The sequence below is a fragment of the Lissotriton vulgaris genome, chromosome 2_1, assembly GCF_964263255.1.
Source record: "Lissotriton vulgaris chromosome 2_1, aLisVul1.2, whole genome shotgun sequence".
Classification (NCBI taxonomy): Eukaryota; Metazoa; Chordata; class Amphibia; order Caudata; family Salamandridae; genus Lissotriton; species Lissotriton vulgaris.
Genome location: NC_141687.1, coordinates 1,169,347,643 through 1,169,372,679, shown reverse-complemented (window position 1 = coordinate 1,169,372,679; position 25,037 = coordinate 1,169,347,643). Strand labels below are relative to the sequence as shown.

The following is a 25,037-nucleotide window of genomic DNA, read 5'->3' as shown; positions in this document are numbered from 1 at the left end:
TAGAGAAAGATCAAGTACACATAGAAGTAATGTTCATTTATTTCCACCAGGGGGCAGGGCTTCAAGTTCACATTTCGAAGTCATATCTTCCTCACATCTTATTTCTGATTTGCCACGTTCCAAATCTGCTGATCATAAATCTAAAAGTTCCTGGTGCGTAAATATTGCGGTAACAGCTTCTTCTGTTTTCTATTAGTGATTACCAAGTTCGGTGGGACACTGGGACTTGGTCCCCTGCAATACTTCAGCTGATGAGCCCGACAATTGCAACGGAAGTGTGTGAGCTGAAGGGGGGCTGAGAGGGTAGCATGTTGAGCAGAAAGGAGCGGTGAGGGTGGTGTATGACCAAAAGGGGTAAAGTGGAGAGGGCAGTGCGCAAGAAAGTGAGTAAGGAGCAAAGCAAAGCGTGAGCCGAAAGGGCAGCGAGAGAACTGTGAGAGCTGAAGTAGCAGGGTGAAGAGAGGGTGGAGTGTGAGCACAGACAGCTGAGTGCATAGGGGCAGTGCGAAGAGCAGCACCAGGAGCCCAGAAGGCAGTGAACGTGAAGAGGGGACAAGTAGTAGAAGGGGGGAGCGAGGGAGCAAAAGAGATATTTATTTATTTTCACATTTGTAGAGCGCTCTGTTACCCGGAGGTGTCCTGGCGCTAACGTGATTGTACCAGTGTATGTGGGTGTCTGAGAGCTTAATGAGTAAAGAGCCAGGTCTTAAGCGCTCTTCTGAAAGACATCAGGTCCTAAGATTGTCTGAGATTGAGTGGCAGTCTGTTCCACGCCTCTGCCGCGCCGAGGGAAAAACTCCTGCCTCCCCAGCGTGCTTTCTTAACTCTAGGGACTGTTACCAGCGCCAGCTCCCCAGATCTCAGGGTTCTTGCTGATTTATGCCAGTAGAAGAGCAGTTTCATGCACCTAGGGCCCATTTCATGCAGGGCCTTGAAGACCATGCAGAGTGCTTTGAAAACTATTCTTTTGCGGACTGGCAGCCAGTGGAGTTTCACCAAGTCCTGAGCTACCGAGGCAAATTTAGGGGTGTCGGTGATCAGGCGGGCGGCTGCGTTCTGCAGGATCTGGAGTTTGTTAAGTAAGACCTGCTGGGCGTTTAACATCAGGCTGTTACAATAGTCCAAGCGTGAGAGGACTAGACCAGTAACGACAGTTTTCCTATGCTCCCTCTCCAGATAAGGAAAAACGTTCCTGATTGTTTTGAGGATGTAGTGCATAGAGGAGGACAGAGCATTGATCTGAGGTTTAAAGGACAAAGAGTCGTCCACCAGTATACCAAGGTTTTTAACTTTTGCCACTGGGGAGGGGAGGGGTCCCATTTCATCCGGCCACCATCTAGAGGACCTGAAATTGTCCCTGGAGCCAAAGAGCAACACTTCTGTCTTTGTGGAGTTAAGTTTGAGACAGTTTTGAGCCATCCAGTTGCCCACCTCTCGCATGCACCCTCTAAACCTGTCTGCTGTGCTATCTGTATCGCCCGGTAGCAGTGACACCACTCTCTGTGTGTCGTCTGCATATGCTGTGAGATTAAAACCAAACTATCGGATCACCGGGGCTAGGGTAGCTACATAAACATTAAAAAGGGTGGGACTGAGTGAGGACCCCTGGGGGACTCCACAGGGGAGCACAAAAGGATGCGATTCAAAGTCTCCCAGGGCCACTGACTACGTTCTGTTGGAGAGGAAGGCCTGTAGGATCTTCAATGACTTTCCTTGAATACCACTGGCCCTCAACCAACTTGTGATGGACTGTGTCGAAGGCCGCGGAGAGGTCCAACAGGATCAGGGCGGCTCTGCCTCCTGCGTCCATCACTCTTCTGATGTCTTCCACGGATTTGATCAGGGCGGATTCTGTGCTGTGTTCCGCACGAAAACCATGTTGAGAAGGATCAAGATGTTCTCCTGTCTGCAAAAAGGCACTTAGCTGCGCATTTAATTTGCCTTCCATGATTTTGACAGGGAGGGGTAATCGTGCAATCGGCCGGTAGTTGTTCATCTCGGCAATGTCCAGGTTGGTTTTTTTTTAGGAGCGGCAGGATGGAGGCTTGTTTCCACTTTGCGGGATATTCCCCTTTATCCAACATCTGGTTGAGAAGGGGAGTAAGTCCAGTTGCAATGATGCCTCGAGCTAGTTTGGCTATTGCAGTTGGGCATGGGTCGTGTGGGGAGCCTGATTTTGTCTTCAGTAGCCGGCTCACTACTTCCTTTTCACTGATGGGCAGGAAATGTAGGAGTTTTTCCTGATTATTGTCTGATTCCCGACCAGCGTTAGCAGGAGGGGTCCTAACTAGACTGTCTAGGGAAAAAAAGATATTTTCCACTTTTTCCCGGAAAAAGGTGGCGAGATTCTCACAGAGTGGAAGAATGGGGGGTATTTCAATGGTTTTAGGGGCTGCCAGGGATGATACTGTTTGGAATAATTCGTTTGGGGCGTTGCTGGCTTCTTTAATCCGTTTCGTGAGGAAGGCCCTTTTTGCCTGTAAAATTCTTTCTTTGTAGGCTCTTTGCTCTGTATTGAGATTTTTTGTATCTGTCTCACTGTAGTTAGTCCGCCAAATTCTCAAGTTTTTTACACCGTGTTTTGTGGTCCCTGATTTGTTCAGAAAACCAAGGGGCGGCAGGATATGCCTGTGTGGAGTAAGTAATTTTGGGGGGAGCCAGAAGTAGGCAGGCACTTTCTAGCCAGTTTGTGTAGGCGGCGGCTGCTTCCTCCACATTGTCAGAGAGGGGTCTCAAGGAGTTTTTTAATACGTCCTCTAGCGTTTCACCATTTATGGTGTTCCATTTCCTGACCTGTCTGGGGGCGTTTCTAGTACTGGGAGGTTTCATGGGGGTGATTAGAAGGACCTTAAAATGGACTGCTGAGTGATCAGACCAGGGGACCGGCTGTATCAATGATACATTCAGGCTGGGATGGTTTGAAAAAATCCCGTCCAAGGTGTGTCCTGCCTTGTGAGTCGGACCGCACACCCATTGTATCAGATCCACCCCCTGCAATAGGTCGATCCACCCCCTGCAATAGGTCGATCATAAGATAGATAAGAGCACAGGGCCACTTATAAGTAGAAAGGGCAGTATGTGAGCATTAACTTAAATATGAAACGTTTTTTTACAATGAAACATACTGCATTGTACGGTCTTATAGAGGATCAGATGTCATGACATTTACAAATGGATATGCCTGCCTTACTCTAACCCCATCTGTAATCCTTTCACATTTAAATTCAAATTTGGGTAACCTGACATGGTGACTCATGTTTCATTATTTGAGGAAAGGTGGGACGACTCACAGTACTGGCAACTGAAGTTGAAAGCCGAATATGTATGAACTTACCAGTTTGCCGTTGGTATGAAAGACTTAACAATACAACGAATACATAAAATCACTAGGAAGAAAAGCTACTCTTGACTACCAGTGGTGTAGCACCCCAAATGCGATTAGTGCAGTATGGAAGCGCCTTCTAGTAGTCCGGAATAGACATAGCACGACTTTCATATCTAAATTTGAAAGTCCTGAGGTGCCAGGGAAGTCTTGGACTGGAATAAAGGGGAGGCGTGGGAGATAATATGACAAGGGACTGAAACTTGACACATAATGTCCGTTGTTCTTTATCTGTGTGACTTTCGGGTCAATGTTAAAGCACTGCATGGTCAACACTAGCCCCTACACAAGATGAACATAAAATAGAGTATTTTGCAGTTATGGTTTCATCCCATGTATGTATTCATTTTAATTAGAGATGAGCGTTTCCTTATGCACTCTCTTCCTTTCTCATCTACAAATGATCAGGACCACATTGTTTTGCCCTCCTTTTTTGGACTTTCTAGTATTGAAAGAAAAACATTTGGTGTTATTTATTAATTTTTCCAGGCAACTTAACGATATAAAATCACCTTTTGTTTAAAATCCACAAATGTTTTTATTAACAATATTATCTAATAATTCGGTCTCGGGACAGCTGATAACGACTTGTTAACATTAAGTCTACAGTGGAGAAAGCAATAGAACACTGGCTCAGGTCATGTTCTGCTATCAAACACATACCATGGCCAGAGTGAGTGATAAAACAAGGAATGATGGCGATGACAGGTATACTCTGGCTTATGTGCTCAAGTGTCATATGCAGGGCTTTAAATGAGATGAAAAAACTGGAGAGGTCTCTCAAAGGATAGTGGCCGATGTTATTAAGGCTTGGCTTAAAAACACCTAAGCTAAAATCTGTGCTTAGCATAGTGTGCCGCCCAACTGGAATTTTGATGCTTCTGTGATTTCATCCAGATATTTACTACAACAAGAAACATTATGCCTGGGAAGGGGCTGAGCTAGCTCGGGACCAAGATGGCCGCTTGAGCCGGGAGCTCCCTCGCTTCACGTACATATCCTTAATTTATCCAGTGAGCTGCGTTTCCAAATCCTGCCCTGTGACCGCTGTGGGGCCCCGCAGCAGTAGAGATGTGAAAAGCTGAAAGAACGGGCTCTCTACCCGCCACCTCCCCACTGCCGGAGCTGAGGCCGCTGCGCACACTCAAGACAGCAGGGATGCAAGGCCTGCCCCGCTCCGGGAGGTCCCCTAGGTGAGCCCTGGTTGCTGGATCGAGGTGTGGAGGAGCTCCAAGGGTTGGCGCGGCTTCGGGGGTGTGCGGTGAGTCCTGCCCCCCCCGCGTCGGAACTTGCTGTATGTCCCGCCCGGCCTGGGTGACTGCGGGCGGCCGCGGCAGGTGGACTTAACCCTGCTGGAGGGAACGGTGCTACGACGCACTGAAACGAGGCCCTGCTCACACGGGGGTGAAGTGCATAGCTGACACTGGTCTTCCAGCTATTGGAGCAGCCGAAGGTGCCGCGCTGCGTCCCTGAGATTGAGGGACTACGACGGCGGGCCTGTCCCTGCTTTTGCCTGCGTGGGGCGGACTGCGCTCCCCCCCCTGGAGTCGACCTTTGGGGCGTATTGCGAGGCGGCGAGGAGCAGAGGTGAGGTGCGCTGGCCCGGGTGCAGGCCTGTTGGGCGGCGTGCATTACGTCCCCATTGTATTTGGACCTTCATCAGGGTCGGGGGCTCAGAGAGGATCCTGGTGAGTGTCCTGCCATCATTTGAGTACCCTAAAACTTCGCTGCCCGATTCGTGTGCCTGGTAAATGGTCGTACCAGAGAGCTGTGTACCCCACGCATCGAGTGATCACCGGGTATCTCCCCTGCACCTTGGCGAGCCTGAGGAGAGGGAGGCGAGAGGACTGAATCCCTGATTGGAGATTTGGATGCCTAGTTCACCCGTGGTCCCTGTGATCGGATCACGACCCCAGTGGTGCCCGAGACTGGTATTCCCAAGGAGGATTGGGGGTTACCTGGGAGGCCTTTCGAAGACCTTTTGCTGGCTCCCAGTACCGAATGCTGTTAGGTGGGCTACATTTGGAGTATAGCCACCTTGGAGGCTGGGGATAAAGTTCTGCAGTGAAGGTTGCAGCAACACTCTCACAGGAACGATCTCCATTAACTTTTTACCCTGCGCCAAGTGGTTCGGCATTGAAGAGCCTGCACACGCGGCCGCCCCACAGTTTGGACGGACTCCACCTAGGAGGGAGACAACCAGCGGCGCCGTAACGGGGCGGGTTGACAGAACACAACCAAAACTATTGTTTGACCCAAAGAGACCCAAGTCCAATGAGACTGCCCAGGAGGATGGGGTCGGCGAACAGGATCAGCCTGGAGAGAACCAACAGCAAGACATTTGTGGCCTGCTGATAGCTATGGAGAAGAACCTACAGGGCAGGATCGCCTCACTGGGAACTAAGATGGATGCGTTCACATATCGCATGGACCGCATGGCCAAGAGGCTGGACAAAAACACGGAACGCGTCAACATGTCAGAGCGGCGGCGGACTGCGGTGGAGGAGGCCCACACAGCTCTTGATGTAGAGCACAAACAGTTAGGGAAGGTCCTCCAGGTCATACAAGACAAGATGGAGTACTTGGAGGCCCGCTCTCGGCGCTGCAACCTCCACATTACCGGCCTGCCGGACACTACCCAAACGGGAATTATGGAGCTCATTACAGAAAAGCTATTGAAGACCTTGCTAGGGGACACCGCCTATTCCGCAATGTTTATCGTCAAGAGGGCGCATCGTTCACTAGGCCCGATACCGAAGCCGGGAGCGCCTCCCCGGCCTGTAATTGCGAAATTGTTCAACTACAGAGACCGGGATACAGCCCTCAGACTTGCCAGAGAGAAACAGCCATTACAATACGAGGGTTCGACGATCTCGCTATTCCCGGACTTCACGGCCAGGGTGCAGGAGGCGAGACAGCAGTTTGTACCAATGAAAAGACAACTGCGAGAGATTGGGGCTGACAACACAATGCTGTACCCTGCGAAGCTGCGGGTCAATTGACAGGGACGTTCCTTGATTTTCACAGACCCTAAAGCTTTACAGAAAGCCCTTAAAGAATGGCAGAAGGAGCGGCAGCCCTCTCCCGGCGGCCGGAGACGCACTAGAAGAGAAGGACAGAACACGTCATTTGAACCCTGATGGCTGATTATATGTTGTGACGGTTTGGGAGGGATGTTATTGACACCAATTAATGAGAAGGGCAATGTTGTTTTTGCGGGGTGGGTACCCGTATGGACCCACTTGTTGGGGGATCGTCGGGGAGGGGTATTGGAAACTAGTGTTGTTAAACACCTATCTGGTTCATTTGCCCCATCAATGCTCTGAGCTGCTCCCACCGTGAGGGAAGGCGCCGGTGACCGAGGTGGTTTTCATTGATTCCTTGGGGTGGCAGGGATGCGGGGGCGGGGTGAAGGGGGTCTTGAAGAATATCTTGCCCTACGGGTTGGTTGCGATGTGAGTACTGATAGAAGTATACTAATACACAACTGTGGGGCTCACAATACTCAGCCTTAGTGAGGCAGGGAAGATGGTGATTACTGAATATCTAAGTGTTAGTTTTTTTTTTAGCGAGCGAAATCCACCCCAGCATGAATTCCACATGTGAGATGTCTTTTGTTGCAGAGAGATACGGGGGGAGGGGATGGTCACTGTTGAAAGGGAGGGAGGCACACCGCAGCCAAGTTGGGGTTGGGCAGGCGTGGGAGGGACTGGGGGGTTTGAAATGCAAATCTATGTTTCTCCTGTGGTTACAATTGATGCACTTCTGTATTGGAATGCCGGGACTCTGGTCCTACGACGCACACCCACATCCTGTCACTAAGATACGAACAGGAGAGAAACATTTGTTGGGGAGGTTTAATGCTGTTTTTTTTGTTTATGGTTGGACCTATGGTAAGGCTAAGACATGGCATGGCACAGCTGCATTTTTTCTTGACACCCCATCATGGCTCCTTTAACTGAGACTGACCCTTCGGTGGTCTCGCCTGAGGAGCCCTCAGACTCCCTGGTCCTATTGACTTGGAATGTGCGTGGTCTCAGTGACCATCGCAAAGTTCGGAAAGTACTGCAATACCTTACCAGACATAATGTAGACATTGCGCTTCTCCAGGAGACTCCCCTCCACCAGGACCAGGACAGCTGTATTTTGCGCACTAAGGGTCTAATGGACAACGTTCACTCAGCAGGATTTACTTCACACACTAGGGTGGTATTAACGTGGGTGAATCCAAAGGCCTCTATAGCTCAGACGCCCCTGGAGACAAATAGGGAGGAATGCTTTGCTATTTCCAAATGCTGTGGGAAAGGACTGGAGCTTTTTATAACGAATATTTATGGCCTCAACTATGATAATCCAGACTTCTACACCAGTCTGACGTCGAAAGCACAATCACATACGCGGGGTTATGTCCTCTGGGGCGGAGATTTCAATCTTGTTAGACACCTTGAAAAAGATAGATCGGATGGCCCTGACAGATGACTCTCGGCCTCAGCCAGGGTGCTAGAGACGTCGATGCTATGGCTGGACCTATGTAACGTATGGAGAGACAGGCACCCACACCAGGGCGGTTACACACACTACTCCGCACCGCATAATATTCACACTCATACTGATTACTGGCTGGCCTCCAAACACTTAAACCAACATGTTCGAGCTTGCGCGATATTGCCCTGTACTTATTTGCCACTCCTACTGACTATTGCCTCGCCCAGGAGGCGTATTCCCCCGTTTATGTGGCGTTTCTCGCCCTATTCTCTACTTGACAGTGCCTTAAGGGAACAACTAGCCACGGCCATTGAGACTTTTTTCGAAGCCAACGTTGGATCGGTTGACTCGTGCCAGACTGATTGGGAGGCCTTCAAGGCATAGATTAGAGGGATCACTATCTCTAAGCACGCGGGGGTACTGAGATCGATCCAGGGCCGACTAGATGCTTTGGAGAAAAAGCTGAAAGAGCTGGAGGCCTTACGTATTTCTGACCGGAGTGAAGCGCTTACTTGCGGACTTGCGCAGACGCTGCGTGAATATCACGAGGAAGCTGATCTGGAAATAAAGCATCTTGGGAAGTATGCCACTGCTAGATTTTATGGTGGGGGGGAACGCCCGGGGATGGTATTGGCACAGACTATTAGACAACAGAACAGCGATACCAGAAAAGCCAACTGGCCCGTCTCTTACTGAGGCTCAGGTGGTGGAGAGGTTTCGGGAATACTATGCGGCCCTGTATGCCTCCCGAGGGCCTCCTCGGGAGGAGAGTATTCAAATTCAAAAGCGTTATTCGATATTCAAGATTGAATGCATAAAAGCATACAAGTTAAGAAAAAAAACCCCCAAAAAAACATACAATCGCAGCATATCACAGAAATAGAAAGAGATCAAAGCATTATTGATTAAAAAGCGGGCAAGTCCAATTAGATGAAGACAAAATATTTTAAAAACTATGTGAGTGTACAAGATTAAAAAGCTTTACATAGAATTTCTGAACCTAATCAATTTTCAAAAACTAGATATAGCCTGAGCCACAGAGACATTTTCCAGCTGTTGCGGTCTAACATAGGCTATTCTGCAAGAGCGATGGCCCCCTGCTTTAAGGATAGGTTTCAGAATAATCCTCTGTGGAACAACATAAAATTTACAAAATAAAGGAGCCATGATAGGGTGTCAAGAAAAAATGCAGCTGTGCCATGCCATGTCTTAGCCTTGCCATAGGTCCAACCATAACCAAAAAAAACCAGCATTAAACCTCCCCAACAAATGTTTCTCTCCTGTCCGTATCTTAGTGACAGGATGTGGGTGTGCGTCGTAGGACCAGTAGGTTTGACTGTGGGGATAGATCATCACAGGGGCACGTGGGCAAATCCCTCGACCAAGTGTTACAAAGTGGGAAAGTAATGGTACGAAAGAACGTTCCAAACCTGAACCGTGTTAATAACATTCTTGAGTAACAAGTTAGATCACTTAAGAGATACAATTGAGTCCCTGGATTAATAGTAATTTCCTGAAAGGCCAAAACTGTGTTTTTAAGTTTTTCTATGGACCATCTTTTGTTGGCTAAGTGATTCATGGCCAGTTGTTTCAATGATTTTCTAGTGATCGTTTCCATACTAAGTGGACTAGAGGAAAACTCAGGGTGGCCAAGCTCGGTCATCAGAGCTTGCACGTGGGACAACCATTTAATATTTCTCACACCATCCAGGGTAAGACAGTCAGAAATTAATTTGCGATTAAAAGCCGTCTCCGGGGTAACCCACACCGTGTGCCATAAAAGGATGGGTGCAATTTTTATGGTGTCAGAAATAAAAGGCAGACCTAGTTCAATATGGGTAAGGTAATTTGCTGAGGATTTAGGAGCCCCCAGCAAATATCTGAGGCATTGATTTTCAATTAGTTGAATAGATGTTATGTTTTCAATACCCCAGATTCCTGAGCCATAGGTGGCCGTGGATATACCTTTAGCCTGATGTAATGTAATTAGTTCTTTAACGGGTCTCCCACCAAGTTTCGCCGCAAAATTATGGAGTGCACCGACCGCCCTCGAGAAGGCTAATTTTCTCGCTTTAACTGCTGTATGCCAGGTGCATTTCCTATCGAAGGATATTCCAAGGTAAGGAAAGTGATCAATAGTCTCTATCCTCCTGCCCTCTAGATATATGGGACAGGGTGCTTTCTTGGTACATGCCCACAGGCCATAGTGTATGTTTTGGTAGTGTTAACTTTTAGCCCCTTATCTTTCATGTAGATATTAAATTTAGTGACCGCCCTCTGGAGACCCAACCCGGTCTGCGACATAATAGCCGCATCATCAGCGTACAGGAGTATGGGGACAGGGTGGCCCTGGATGAAGGGTAGTAATAGGGGAAACCCTTCAGGTGGTCGCCGATAAGAGTTTATATATAACATGAATAACAGGGGAGCAAAAATGCACCCCTATCTCACTCCCCTCTTGATGGAAAATTTAGACGAGCATTCACCTTGTTTGCCAAAGCGCACCCTGGCCCCAGCACCCCTGTACAGTTCCTTGATGAAATTTAAAAAAATTTCATCAATCCCCAGGTCGGATAGTGTGGACTAAAGTTGGTTGTGGTCCACACAGTCAAAAGCAGAGCTTAGGTCAATAAAAGTAATAAAAAGATTCCCTTTTCTGGCCTGTGTGTACTTAGAAATTAAAATATACATATGTAAGCTCTGCTCTACTGTTCCCATGCCGGTGCGAAAACCATACTGGAAGTTAGATATAATGTTTCCTTCATCGGCCCACAATTGGATTCGCTTTAGAATAATACGACCGGCCACCTTCATTAGGGCGTCTAAAAGGGAGATAGGTCGATAGCAGGTTGGATCTGGTCTATCGCCCTTTTTAAAAATAGGGACCACTATGGCCTTGGTCCAAGTTGGTATTAGTCCAACCAAGTTTGCGCTGTTCATGACGTTAGTTAAAAGTGGAGCCCAGAGGTCAATTTCGTATTTAAAAACATCAGTTGGTATGCCATCCGGACCAGGCGCTTTACCTGGAGGACTCTCCCTTATTGCCATTTTGACCTCGTCACAGGTAAAGGAAATTCCCAAAGGGAAGACTCCCTTGCAAGCACTTCCCATGATTCCAGACGTAGAAGTAAGGGCAGAAGATACTGATGTGGAGGACGATTCGTTTTCATAAAGGTGTTCAAAGTGAGTGACCCGAGCTTCACCATTTATAGCAATATCTATCACTGCTGTATTATTTTTGTCACGAAAAATAGAGGAATTAACCACCTTCCAGAAAGAGGCTGAATCCCTATTTTTGGAGGCAGTAATTAAGGCCTGCCATGCTTCCTGTTTCAAAGATTTCTCCCTGTTTTTCATTGCTAGACGGTAAGAACGTCTGGCTTCTCGAATCTCAATTAGGGATCTGGGAGTAGCATGGAGGGCCTTTTTTAAGGTTTTTAATGCAGCAGTGCAGTTGTGATCGAACCAACCAGTTTGATGGTGCGAGACTGGGTGGTGGTATCTAGTCAATAGTTGTTTTAAGGTTATTTGTAATTTGGAAAAAGAATCCAAAATAATAAAAGGGTCGTCCCTGGAGGAAAGGCAGATGTAAATGTCTTTCTTCATTTCAGATAATAGGTTTGTTAGTAAACCCACAGGATCAACCTTATCCCATTTAAGGGTGTAACCGTTGTTACGCGCAAGGGTAATCGGTTGTTGGTATAAGGTACTGTTTTCCACCCGGGACCGCTCTGGTTCAAACTTTTTTATGGAAAAGGAGATTGGGTAATGGTCTCCATAGATAACGTCTATCGTCTCCCAGGAAGTTATTAAATATGCATAAGCTCTGGAAAAAAGGGTAAAGTCAATTATAGAATTACACCCTCTACCATGATAGGTTGGCTGGATCTCCATTATTGGCGAGCATAACTCATTTATGTAGGTAAGATTAAAATAAAACAACAAATTATTCAGGATGTCACCCTGCCTTGAGTGGGCAAAGTGACTCGGGTTGTCATCAGAAGAGTTTCCGAGGCCGCACAAGCCCTTCGGACCGTCCTGACAAATGTTGCAGTTAAAATCACCCACCCAGACCAGGAAAAACTCCCCTCCTATTTTGTCCTTTATAAAAGAAACATCACAGAACAGATTATTTGTAACTTTATCTAGGTGGTCAGTAGACGCATTATTATAAAAATTGATTAGAATCATTTTGACGGAAATGCCCCATCTAAGAATTAAAATCTGATCGTTTTCAGTCAGAAAGTGTTTTAAGACAGTAAGCCCGCTCACATTACTGAGATATATACATAAACCCCCACTGTTTCTACCATGAGGAGATGGTAAAGCTGGAGAGTGAAAGGTCCGGTGCCCCAGTAGGTGTGCAGGATCTATGGCCCAGGTTTCCTGTAGACACAGGATGGAGTATTTATCCACCAGGTCCCGCCAGGACTGTTGGGCAAGTCTGTTTACCATTCCTTCCACATTCCAGGACAGAACTGAGTGGGACATATTAAGAGGGTTTGGTACCTTTTGTATTGCAATGTCTCGAATTTCCTCTTCGCTAAAAATAGAGGGTGGTTTGATGTATGGAGGGTCCGGATGTGCCCTGTCGTCTGGTGGTCGTATAATTTGTTCCCCGTGAAGCGTGGGAAGAAGCCTTCCTGTTTCAATAGTTTCATTGAAATCACCGGATGGAGTAATATTACTAGATCTGTCAGATGAGGGTTCATCCCCACGCCCATCTTGATATTTTAAGTTTCCAGGAGGAAGAACTAGATGCTGGGGGCCCTGTATAACCATCTGCTGTCAATCCAAATCCTGTAGACTTGACAGTGGTTCAAATGGATTATACAAAGGGATATCCCACCGCTCGTTATGGTTTATATGGTGGTGCCTACTAAAATGAGGGAGAAAGGGCCTATTGGTAAGTTTGAGTGGAAAGAATGAGGGAAGTTTGATGAAGCCGGGTCTCGATGTTAAATATTGAGTATTACAACTGGGGGGGGGGTGTGAGATGTTAAATCTAAACGGAATTGATGGAAAGTTTGGGGGGGGGGGGGGATCAGCAGGGCTTTAGGATAAAAATAGCTCAGATTGCGGGATGAAATGCCACCTTCACCACTCCCCGGGAACCAATCAGTGATATGAGTAACAGCTCTATGGTCCCTAAAGTTAATTATCACAACATCCCCCTCAATATCTTTTGGTCGGGGACCCACCCAGTTAGATCGTCTAACAGACACTATGTCTCCATTTATATGTGAAGGGAGAGTTCTGTTAGTACACAGCCAATGCATAACTTTGTTTTTAAGATTGGCATGGGGTTCTGTCCTACCTTCGGCCAAAAGTGGGACTCCGGTCAGAATAATGACATAATTAACTGCTTCAGGGGGTAAGTCTATAAAGTGTCCACTGTGGTTTTGGGCATATATGATGGGGGTAACCTCGTTGTTACTGTATTTTTAGTATTCAGAATGTTTGATGATCCTATTGAAGTTTTCTCTCTAGGTAGCTGTCTGAGCGGCTCCGATCTGACATGGGCAGTCTGGGCAGTTTGGGCAAGCCCTGGTTTTAGTGGGGGACATTCCCCTTGAGACTTAGTTGGTCTCGGTGTGGGGCACTTGGATGCAGTCTGATGTTTCTGAGAAGTAAGTTGTTTTAAAGCCTCTTCATTTAGGTGGGAGACTTCCAATAAATGAGTCATTTGATCTCCCAACCTCTTAACTCTCTCTAAAAGAGGTAGCAAGAGGGATTTTAGGAGGTGTTCCATAGCCTCCATTTGTCCTTCTGAGAAAGAAACCTCTGGAAATAATTTTTTAGGACCAGATAATGTGTCCCTCATAGGTTGCTTCTTAGTTAAATCAATTGGCGGTGTACATATTTTTACACGTTTACCTACATGTCTGTCCCCACCCCTCTTCCTTCTTTTTTTTGGTGGTGGGCGTTGGGCTCGTGTTTGAATCTTACAACGTTTATTCTCTTTTTGGACAATCTGTACTGTGGGTGAGAGCGTTACTGCTACTACTTCCATCTCTAATAATGAATTAGAAGAGGAAGCTGAGGCATTTGTGTCAATTATGGAGGTTCTATCTTGCAGTATTAGTGGGATGCTATCGTTGCTAGATAAATCATGCCCCTCATTTTCTATTTGTTTACTGTTATGTGGTGAAGTGACTAATTGTGTTGGACCCAAAGATGAGCGCTTGTGTTTAAGAAGTTCGACAGATAGGCGGCGCTCGGCGCGTCGCTCAGCCAGCGCGATTTCTCTGTCTATTTCTGTGGTGGCCCTAGTGATATAGTTATCTAGTGTTCCTCTTCTTGTGGCTCCTGTTAGTGAGGATTTTTCCTTAGACATGCGTGAAGACATAGTGCGCTCGTGTGTTAGTACAAATCCAGTTAAACCACCATAGACCACTACGTTAATGTCAAGCAGTTAGATGATCAAACAGCGTTTTGCAATGGATAGTCTCAAAAATGCGAGAATGGAGGGAAATGGCGGCTTACTGGAAAATAGTTTGAGGAGTCCAGGGCCTAAAGATAAAATGGTAGGCCCAGCCTGGCCTCGTTTGGCCTCGGACGGCCACAGACGGCCCGCCCTCTGCCCGGCGACCGCCCGCGACGCGGGACGATCGCTGTGTCTTTAAGCGCCTCCGGGCGCGGAAGTGCAGCTGGTGGGCGGGGCAATCCCGCACGGTGCTCTGGGCGATGTAGTCCCGGCACACTGCGGCCGCTTAGTTGGTAGGTCGCGGCGGCTGGGGGGACAAGCGGGCGAGGACGCGCTCATGGCGCGGGAAGCACCGGGACCAGGAAACAAGGCACAAGGATCCTACTGGCAGCTAGGGCCGTCCAGGTAGGCAGCGTAATTTCAAATCTGCAAAGTCTCCCGCTCCCCTGGACGATCGCTGCGTCTTTAAGCGCCTCCGGGCGCGGAAGTGCAGCTGAGGGCGGGGCAATCCCGCACGGTGCTCTGGGTGATGTAGTCCCGGCACACTGCGGCCGCTTAGTTAGTAGGTCGCGGCGGCTGGGGGGACAAGCGGGCGAGGACGCGCTCACGGCACGGGAAGCACCGGGACCAGAAAACAAGGCACAAGGATCCTACTGGCAGCTAGGGACGTCCAGGTAGGCAGCGTAATTTCAAATCTGCAAAGTCTCCCGCTCCCCCGGACGATCGCTGCGTCTTTAAGCGCCTCCGGGCGCGGAAGTACAGCTGGTGGGCGGGGCAATCCCGCACGGTGCTCTGGGCGATGTAGTCCCCCCACACTGCGGCCGCTTAGTTGGTAGACTGGAAGGGGGGGGGGGGGGGGGGACTACATCGCCCAGAGCACCGTCTCGCTTGTCTCCCCCAACCGTCCCCCCCCCCCGCCGGGGGGGGGGGGCGGTTGGGGGAGACAAGCAGACGAGGACGCGCTCACGGCACGGGAAGCACCGGGACCAGGAAACAAGGCACAAGGATCCTACTGGCAGCTATGGACGTCCAGGTAGGCAGCGTAATTTCAAATATGCAAAGTCTCTTGATTACCTAACCCATATTGAATTGCCATGGTTATCGAACCTACACCGAGAATTTTTAATGCGACGGATGAAGGCAGGAAGCGCCGGGCAGTGATGGCCTTACGGTCGCTTTTCACAAGGCATTCCCTGACCTGCTGATTCCACAGTTACTTATGTTGTTTGAAGATATTTGTTCCTCTGGGGTGATGCCACCAACTATGAGCGAGGCGATACTGGTCGCTATACTCAAACCTGGGAAGCCGCCAGAAGAGTGCATTTCCTACAGGCCTTTGTCACTCATAAATGTCGATACAAAGATTTTGTATAGCCCTTGCGGAAAGGGACTCCGAATACACTAAACCGCTAATGGAATGGCAGAGGAACCTCGGGGTGGAAATGACGGATGACAGATGGCTGTACTGTTGCCCAAGCACTAACCATATATCGCTCAACAGATGCCACAGATTGATCCATTTCAAATTTCTGAATAGGGTGTATTATACGCCTGCACGACTACATAGATACGGACTCCAGGAGAGCTCGCAATGTGAGAGGTGTGGAGCGATGGCTGCCGAATTTCTCCATGTGGCTGTCCGGGGATTGTGGCCTTCTGGGGCGGGGTATATGCGGAGGTGAACCGCAACACCGATCTGACATGGTCTCCAGATCCACTACTCGCTCTTTTGGGCTACTCCAAACCTCTCCCCAAGGACCTTAGGGGACTGGTCGATATGGCCTTTCTCCTAGCCAGGTGATGTGTGGCCCTCACCTGGCTGCAAGGCCCAACACCGACCCTGGCGCAGTGGTCTAAAGAAATGCTTTACTGTAGTACCCAAACAGAACTATATAGTGAATTATTGCCTCCGCGCAATAGACCTAAAAACTTCTGGACCCTATTTCTGACCCGGGGTACTACGCTCGAGACGGCGGATGAGGAGGAGGCAGCACAACGACTGGGGAGGATTGCCCTGTTGCTGATATGTAAATACCCTAATGTTCTCCCCCAGACCTGCGAAAGACACATCCACTTGACTGACAGCGTGTTGAGGGCACAGAGGGATGAGTTATAGAGCGGATCATCCTGACGGCTGAGGAGCGGGGACTACCTGGGGGGGGGACACTGCCACAAGTCTAATTTATTAGGGGTGACACATTCATATGCTGGGGTTCAGTAATTAAGTGCACTAATGGTTATGTGTCATTTAGGATCATTTGTCTTTTGATTTTGCACTATGTATGTATATGCTGATGCCATGAACTGCTGTTCTTGTCTTTGAAATGCCAAGTAACATTATACCTACAACAAGCCTGAACTATTGGCTTTGTCAATGGTTGTTAGTTGCATAAAATAAATACGTAATAACTATGGCTTTGCTGTATATTATATTGAAATGCAGTTCTGAAATGAGGAGACTGAAGGAACTAAAATGGGTCTCTTTGAAGTTACATCAACAGCTTTGAGCAGAGGTACTGCTGCAGAGTTAAGATTCTGTTTTTCACTGAGGGTGATGGCAAAATGAAGAGCCCGATAGGGACCCGTCTCAGCACCTACTTTTAAGAACTGCCGGTGTTTGGCACTGGCAGGACCCTGCCCACTTAAAACCTTGGTCACAGGCTTGGGTCTCTCGCTACTGCCACCATTTCTCTAGCTATAAAGTTCAGGCTCTGTAAATCTTTCTCTGGGCTGGCAACTCCAGAGATCTTGGGAGCTAAACGGAAGGGGTTATGTACCCTGAATTTAGTCCGACTACAACTCAAAAGATACCCAAGGCAGTCATCACTGCTAAGAACATGAAAATCTCACTAGCACCCCTGCCTACGCAGTTTAGGAATAGGTCTGGAGCGCTGGAATTCTTACACTGCCCACTCAGAGTTGCAATACTTCCAGTGTCTTGTTTCCAGCACGTTGGGGAGAGCTTTCCTGCGCACACCAAGTTCTTCACACCAAGGAAAATGGAAAGATGTGTGCTAGGGCTATAGAAGCTTAAATAAAGAAGAAAAGTTCCCAACTTTGTTAAGTTGCTAAAGTTGTAGACTTGGCCAACGCAAATGGCGGATGAAAAACAAAAAAAGCTTTAGGAATAGAACTTTTCTTCTAACACTTTTTTGGAGGAGCATTTACTTGCAAAAAAGATTTTTGCAGGTTTATGACTTCCTTGAAAAAATATTTTTTTTAGGATTTCTCATTACCAAAAAACAACTCAACTATGGGAGGATCGCGAGGATGACAAAATTAACAAAAAAAGTCACTGAGGTTGGAAGTGAAAATTTACAATCTTGCAAAACGTTGCCCTGAGGTGTACAGGATAGATGAACCCTACTGCACTTGATCTCAGTCAAAGAGTTACTCAAGACTTGGGTGAAACTGCACAATGACAGTGGCTCTTCATCCACAGCAGTGGTGGCTGCGGTTTTCCCACAGTATTGTGAAGGCAGCTCTTTGGGAGTAAAATGTTACTTACCCTTTAAGCATACCTTTGTAGCGTGTAGTGCTGTAGATTCACATGCTTTGCATACTCCTGTCATCTAGTAACGGTTTTGGACATTATCAGTTTTTCTTCAAAGAAGCTTCGAGTAAGGGGTGCTGTGTGACTTCTTCTTAAGTCTTATAATGGACATGGGCTCAGACTTTACCCTTGGAATGTTTTTCGCTCAGCACTTTAAAAGTGAAGTGGAGTATAGAGAATAGTAGGTATGTGCTCTGTGCATTGTTAGCTGATAATAGATGCAAACAAATATCTGCTTTGACTATCCATTTCCGAGGAGGAGGGTGGTTCATGTGAATCTACAGCATTACAAAGCACGAACATATTCTTACAGCATAAGAAACATTTTCAGTTTGTAGCATGTGTAGCTGTAGATACACATGCTTTGCATCAATTCTAAAAGAATATCCTCCACAGTGTGGCTAAGGGGCATATGATGCAGATGTTTGAAACAAGATTCTTAATTCAGCCTGGCCAAACATAGCTTGTTGACAAGCTAATATATTCGAGTAGTAATGCTTTGTAAACGTGTGTGGCATTGACCAAGTAGCAGCTTTAAAAATACCAGCTGCTAAAAGAATGTTAACCAAGAAATTCATGGTGGCTCCTTTTTTACGTGTAGAGTGTGCCCTAGGAGGCATAAGGAGTACACGTTTCGCTGTTGCATAGCACGTTGAAATGCATTTAACAAGCCACCTTGCAATGACTGCCTTTGAAATAGGTTGGCCTTTATGAGGTTTACCAAAGCTACAAAAAGGTGACTGGGCTTTCAATAAAGTTTGGTCTTGTCAATATAGTGCACTTTCTCCTGTTTTAAGTGTATCCTAATCTTTACGCAACAGTATCAAGTTGTGGAGAGTAAACTAGCAGTTCTATTGTCTGATTCACATGAAAAGGTGATGCCCCCCTTAGGCAAGAACTTGGGCTGGTCCTAAGGATCACCCTATCCCTGTGAACTTGTATAAATGGCTCTAGGATAGCTCACAAATTCGTCTGAGGGAAGTTATTGTTATGAGACAGGTATGTGAAAGGCCCCTTCCAGTGAAAGAAACTGCAAGGGACATGAGTGAAGTGTTTTAAAAGGTGTGTGGGAGGGAGTGTAAGCACATTAAGGTTCCAAACAGGTGCAGCGTTCTTGTGTACAACTGTTTTGAGTCCCCTGCATGAAAGTCTTTGCTACACTAATACGAAACAGAGATGCAGCTAGAGCCAATAACTGAAGGCGTATTTACGTACACAGCTGACCTGCAGTTTGAAAGTGAAAAAGATATGAATCAATATCCTAAACAGAAACCCTAATTGTTTAGAAATGTAGAAATAGACGATTCTTCTTAACTTGGAAGCATAACAGGCCCTTTTGCATTCCATAATATAGTCATGCACTTCTCAGGGAGGTGTAAATATCCAAATTGTTAGACCTCAAGTGCCAAACAGCAAGGTTGAGCTGCCTTGGTGTCAGTTGCCTGACTTTACTTTCTTGTTCAGTTAGAAGGTCTAGCCTTACGGGGACTTTCTTGTGTGGGCTGATCGAAATCTCTAGAAGCATTGAATAACAGGGTTGTCTGACCTAAGTCGGAGCTAGGCAGTGCTTAATCTAAGCCAGTGGTATCCGGTGCTCAGCACCGTCACTTAATCAACAACTGCGCTTTTCATGAGCACCACTTAAGGAAACATTCATTTATGGCAGGCAAGTGGAGATTCAGTGATTTGCCCAGAATCACAAGATGTTGAGCTGACGCAGAGACTCGAACCTGGTTCCCCAGCTACTAAGTTGGCAGGCTGGCCATTACGCCACATCCGCCCCTCCCCTTTCATGGTTAATAATCGATTCTGTTTTAGGCAGCGCTACCAGGAGAAATGGGCTGGTGCATGATGCCTCCTGGCAAGAGGCCCGGCACTTATTTGTTTACAAATTAACCACTGGAGTTAGAAGAATGAGAACTGTTAAGTCCTGCCTCATCCTTCTGAGGTGTGGAAACAGTGGGAAAGGTGGAACAGCGTATATAAAATATCCCAGACCAATTCATTTATAGTGCATCAGCCATGGACTGTGGGTGTGGGTGCTTGGAGGTAAAGCTTTGGAATTTTTGTGTTTTGTGGGGTGGCGAATAGGTTCATGAGGGTCCTCTACTGGTGAAAGTACTTGCAGAGGTCTTGAAGATGGAGTTCCCATTTGTGGACTTATTGATTCGTCCTTCTTAGGAGGTCCCCAAAATTGCTCAATGTCAAATCTTTCGAGCCAGTCCTGTGCATAAATGCCTTTCCTATTGAAAAGGTTTCAATTGCCTAGAAGGGTAATACTGTTTAGATGCACGCCCTCACCCCATGATTGATGCATCTGTAGTAATAGTCACCCAGGGAAGATGGTCCACAAAAGGCATGCACTTCAATAGATTGTTGCTCTTCCACCATTGCACTGTCCCAAGTGTTGGGCTTTATCAACATCAGACTTCCCACTGACCCTCCATCTGTGATCAATGCCTGGCGAGGCACTGAAGGAATAGGCACTTGTGCAGCCTGGATGTGGAGCAATCTCAATGCAAGACGCCATCACACCTTGGAGCTTCATTACCATTCTTACAGTTAATGAATGAGTGGTTTTAAAGGACTTCTTGGAATTTACCGTGAAACCTAATCTATAGGACACGTTTAGAGGGCTGCCAGAGTGTGTGCTACACATCCTAGTCTACTGCTGCTCTTCATTCTTAATCGAGGTACAAGTATATGTCAATGCATACTCTGTCTAGATGAGCAGCACCAATGCCATACACTTTGTGAAGACCATTGTAGCTATGGTGACCCCAAAGAGTAGCACTGTGTACAGGTAATGCTATAATTTACCATGAAACATAGGTACTTGTGATGAAAAGGGAGGATAGGGTTGTGAAAATACACGTCCGAGATCAGAGAGCGCTCATGTGGAAATGTTTTGCCAAGATGTATCAATTGAGTGGCCTCCAATCTAGTATGGAGCGGAGTGAACTGTCCTTCTTTGGAATGAGGAAATATAGTGAGAAAACTCCCTCTCCTATTGTGGAAGGGGCACAGCTGTATGGTGCCTTTTGCAGGGGCACAATGATTTATTCTAAGAGGGCAAGCTGGCCTTAACTGTGGTTGTGATGGCATGGCAGTATGCTGGGTGGTGTGATATGGAATTCAAGCCTGTAGGTTTGTTTGGACTACTGCTAGGACCCACTGACCTGAAGTGATTTTCATCCAGTGAAGATGAAAATATGCTATCCGCAACCTCCCCCCCCCCGTCTGGTGTTGGATGATTGAGGGGGGGTTAGCGTCAGTGCTTAGGAGCAGGAGTTATTCTTGCCAGAGCTGAGTCTTTCCGTGCCCTTGCCATTATTGCCCCTATGGCCCGAGGGTAACCTCTGCCTTAATGGGAGTCAAGAAAAGGCTGCTGCTGGTGTTGACAAGATTGTGCCTGGGCTGGTAGTGTTGCCATAATGCCCCCCACCCAACTTGATGCCTACGAAACGATCCCCTTGAAGCTGTGGATTGTTGCGCCTCCCTAGACTTCCTCCTTATCTTAGTATCTTTCTTGATCTTGTCCAACATCTCGTCCACTTGGCGTTCAAAAAGATGTTTCCCATTGAACAGGAGGTGTCTACTTTGCATCAAATTCCTCCACTAGCCTTTCGAGGATGGGTACCTCGTAAACATCCAATCTTGGCATCAAAGGCCTGGTACTGGCCCTCAAGTACTATTTTAGCACGAACTTCGGCCCTGAAGGCCGAGTACTGTGGGCCTTCATAGATGTCGAGGTTGGGTGGTGTTTTGACTCCTTTCTTCAGAAGTCTGCTTGGTTTTGAGGCCTTGTCCCGGTGTTGACTGAAGCCTACAGTAGGCGGTGTAACAGACACAGAGGCCTTATGCCTCAAGCATTTAGGTCTGGATGCAGGACTGCCTAGGGAGTTATACTCTGCCTAGATACCATGGCGTTTAACTTGATGGGGTTTTGAAGCGGTGCTCAGTTCCCAGGGTAGTATTCACCGCCTTGGACATTTACTTTGTTTGCCCTTCCCCCCCTACCCCCCAGTTCGGTTGCTCTCCTCTCCCTCTGAGGAGTTAGAAATCACATTTTATGGGCATTTGTGCTACTACCCCAGATGGCTCTACCTCGGCACGGAGGACTCTTGTTCACTGAAAACATCCAGCATCTTGGTGGCTGAATGCTGATCCATCCTGAGATGCACCCAACACAGTTCACTCCTGTACCCTAGTGTTTTCGTACACATAAAGGTGAAACAGAACTCACACAGGCCTCGTTGTGCTTGGGTGACAGGCAAAGGTGGCAAACGTTGTGGTAATCAGTCCAATGTTAGTTGGTGTTGCACTATGGTCAAAAGCAGAAGAGTGTTCGATCCATCGCCCTTTACCTGCCCATATTCTCTGAGTCTTTGCACTTGATAGAGACGAGGACTTGAATGAGAGCTCGATTTTAATCGTTCTCCATGGATCATGGGTGGGACTAAAAAGATTGATCTCCTATCGGCGGTGCCTAAGTAAGAGAACTATTAGGCCCAAAACAGGCACTGGGAACATGTCTATCTCAGAGCTGTTATAAAGCGCACCTGAACCTGACAGCGGAAAAAAACCAATCTAAGGATGGGGTCGATGCCTATGCATATTGTAACATCAAGGAAGGAGTCACAAAGCATCTGCGACACAAAGCTTCTATGAAGTAAAATACCTTGTAATGTCCGAGCCCAACACTACACAGCAGGAGCATGAAAAGCATGTGTATCTAAACCTACAAACATTGTTCTTATTTTGGCATGAGCAGCACCAAAACTACAGGCACATTACTGTTTTGTGAAACTTCACATTCCTCATGCGCCCCAACCTTTGTGCAGTAACAGCTACCTGATCCGTAAATTCCTGAAAGGCAAAATCAGAGGTGCGATTTTTTCTCCTCAATCCAAATTAGTTCCCTGTGCATTGCAGCATTAAGAAACAATTCACACTTCACTAAATAACTCCAGTACTGTTGCTCCCAGTCTGAGCCTACAGATGGGCAGACTTATGTCACCCTTACATCAAGCACTCCTACATGCTTGATGTAAACACCCGAGTTGTCCTTTTACTTGTGCAGGGAGAGGTGGCAGTGGCTACCTTCTGTATTTCCTGGTCCCGGTGCAGGGGATCTCACAAATAGTCACCCTCTGTGAGGAAACTTTGCATTGCAAATGGCCAGGAAGGTTCAACTACACTCAGCCGAAGTCAGGTAAGAAAGCACATTTTCTCAAATATGCACAGTATCGCAGGTACAGTTAAAGTTCATTCCCATCTCTAATTCGTTGCATGAGAGCGACATTTTAGCCATGTGCATATTACCATCCACTGTGTGAAGGAAGCAATGCCTTAAAATAAATTCAGACATTCTTGCCTACTCACCATTTATTTTGTGGTGAAGGTTAACTCCTAGCGATGTGGGATTTAATTCTGGAAATATTGGGAGTTGGTTCGTACATTACATTTTAGAATATAGGTGTCACACAATCAGACCTATACTCAAACTGGTCATAATAGGTGCAAGTATGGATAGCTAGGTATCCGGATGATTTAAAAACAAATTAATTAAGGGGCCTGGTGGGTTATATTCTGCTGGAGCATTTTTGTTTTACAGTGCCACCCATAAACACCAGAAGGCTTCCTTCAAAAACATACAATTACAATTAACAACCAATTTCTCTGACCGAAACGCTTGTACCCCAGACTCCCATTTGTTGGTCATCATTTCAATACAATGTTATGTCTTCAGAACCCTGTTAATCTGTCTAGTTCTCTTCTCCATTATAATCGCTGCAAATCCTGGGGTGCCTGGCCACTCACTGCATCTCCAGCGTCATTGCATCAGAAGAACTTCAACATTTGACTTCTCAATGTCTTTCCCTCCACCTGTCATTCTGTTCTTTCTTTTTTGATTCTACCATTTAACTGTCTTGCTAACCCCACACTTGAGCATTGAATATATTCTCAGGACACTCCCCATCTGTAACAGCTTCAAACATTGGGGAAAGGTGGACTTTGAAAAAGTGTGAACTTTTTCTTATGCATTCACATACCGTATTATACTGCTTAATGCCATTTCTAGGTAGACTTGCAGTGGCAATAACTTCAAGAAGCTCCTCACACATCTGTATTACAATGCTTGATGGTGCATATAACATTTACCAGACTGTGACCACACAAACAAGGAAACCACTGATAATGAAAGTAGAAAGAAACATGCTTTTACATTCCTATGTATTTATTTACATGTGAGTGGAAACCTCAATAGTGGGTGATATAATATGAGCTTACCAATGAAAGACTAATCAGTCCTCTTCTATCAGGCTGATCAGTTTTTCGTGGAACGCACAAAAAAGAAATATATGCAAAAGAGCGAGGAGGAGGGGAGCATCCACATTCCAGTCTTCTGCAATTCTGTAAAGTATTATTTTCAGTTCACTGATTCTTTAAAAAAAAAACACTAAAAAAAACCAGTCCCTTTAGTTGCTGTCCCACGCTTGCTGACATGCTGCAGTCCTCCACGATTGTCTTTCTGCTTGAAGTCCACAGTTGACGGCGTGTCACGGTCCAAAAGCACTCCGTGTTACTCTTATAGAGATATATATATTTATATATATATATATTTATATATATTAAAAAAAAGTTTTTCTGTTTTAAAAAAAATTCGCAACTTGATTTCCATTCAGAACTTTTCAAAGTGTTCCCCAAAAAGTGCTGGATATAGCAACTCTGGAACGAAAAACAAAATATCACTTTAAGAAAGAGAAGTTAAGCTAAGCTAATGAACAATCAGCAACCATATAGCAAGTCCCAGATAATATCTTAAGGAGTATGTGCAAGAGACAAAAATCGGATTATCCCCTAAAAGCCAATGGAAAAGGAATCTTATCATGAAAATGTACTTAACTGTAACTGTAGTTGATGTTCAGTTGGTGAGGGATGGAACATAGTTTACGGAATCAGGCTATCAACAATGTTTAATTTGCATAAAAATAAATAAAAACAAGTACCCAGGCTCTCATCAGGAGGCAGCTTGTACCAGCCTATTTCCCCTGTTAGCGCCGCCTAAAACAATACCAGCTACTAACCATGAAAGTGAAGAGAGGCCGTGGCTTTGTGGCTAGAGCTGGCGACTTCGGAGCTGTGGAATGAGATTTGATTCTCGGTATCAGCTCAAAATCCTGTGA

General features: G+C 46.6%; 1 protein-coding gene across 1 annotated transcript in view; it reads right to left on the bottom strand.

Annotated features, from left to right (window-relative positions):
* The window catches only part of AHDC1 (AT-hook DNA binding motif containing 1), a 429,179-nt gene that overhangs the window by 5,797 nt on the left and 398,345 nt on the right, over window positions 1-25,037 (bottom strand). Inside the window, exon 5 of the mRNA XM_086956877.1 lies at window positions 24,142-24,579. The gene's annotated coding sequence lies outside the window, so the exon portion shown is untranslated. The remainder of the gene's footprint in view (window positions 1-24,141; window positions 24,580-25,037) is intronic.